Here is an 867-nt window from a genome sequence, read left to right as displayed (position 1 = left end):
GCAATGATTTCTTGGATACAGTACCAAAAGTACAGATAACAAAAGAAAAATAAATAGGATCACATAATAAAAACCTATGTACATTGAAATATTAACAGAGCAAAGACACCCCACAAAGAGAATATAAAATATTTGCAAATCATGTATCTGATTAAGGGTTAGCATCCAGAGTTTATAAAACTTCCTACAAATCAACAACAAAAAACTAGCCACTCAATTAAAAAATTAGCAAAGAAAATGCATACACATTTCATCAAAGAAGATGTATAGATGCTGGCCCGGAATTAAGGCCAGCAGCTTCCTGATGCTGTTGGTTTCAAGCAGGAGCCTAAAGAGATGTCTTTCTATGATCTATTGGCCTTTTCAGAACTTGGGCAGTGAAACGGTCAATTCACTGAAACAGAAATTCAAGAAACAGCTTGAAGCAACACACCTCCCCTGCTAGGAAACCAAGCAACACTCCCCCCCACCCGCCCCGCACCCCTCCTCCCGTTAGCAGCTTTGAGTGTAGCAGGCTCTGGCGGCACAGGACGGGAGCAACCAGTGTTTACTGGGACTCGCACTATGCCGGACCTGGAGCACCAAGAAACCAAATGACCCACCTCCCCCTGGTAAGTGGCTGTAAGCGTGGCATGCTGCAGCGGCCCAAAACGGGAGCCACCAGCATTTACTGGGACCTGCGCCATGCTGGGACCTGGAGCACTGGGAAACCAAGCAACTCCTCCCCTGCCCTGCCTGTTTTGTTTTGTTGAACTTCAATATACATGAAAGTATGGATAGCTATTTTGAAGAGAATGAGAGACTGTATGACATCCATTAGTGACTTCCCTATTGTGTGGTTTTGAAGACCTAAAATGTCTTCTTCAT

At 44.2% G+C, this 867-nt stretch overlaps 1 non-coding gene across 1 annotated transcript; it reads left to right on the top strand.

Annotated features, from left to right (window-relative positions):
* The first annotated feature begins 273 nt into the window (after nt 1-273).
* Nucleotides 274-409, top strand: LOC111753855 (small nucleolar RNA SNORA2/SNORA34 family). The gene has a single exon (XR_002788633.1). It is a non-coding gene; the product is annotated as a small nucleolar RNA SNORA2/SNORA34 family (small nucleolar RNA).
* Nucleotides 410-867: the final 458 nt, after the last annotated feature.

The sequence above is a fragment of the Cavia porcellus genome, unplaced genomic scaffold, assembly GCF_034190915.1.
Source record: "Cavia porcellus strain 051 isolate PalLab524CR breed Dunkin Hartley unplaced genomic scaffold, mCavPor4.1 scaffold_4, whole genome shotgun sequence".
NCBI classification, from domain to species: Eukaryota; Metazoa; Chordata; class Mammalia; order Rodentia; family Caviidae; genus Cavia; species Cavia porcellus.
Note: the sequence above shows the minus strand (reverse complement) of the source record. Positions and strands in the feature narration are given on the sequence as shown.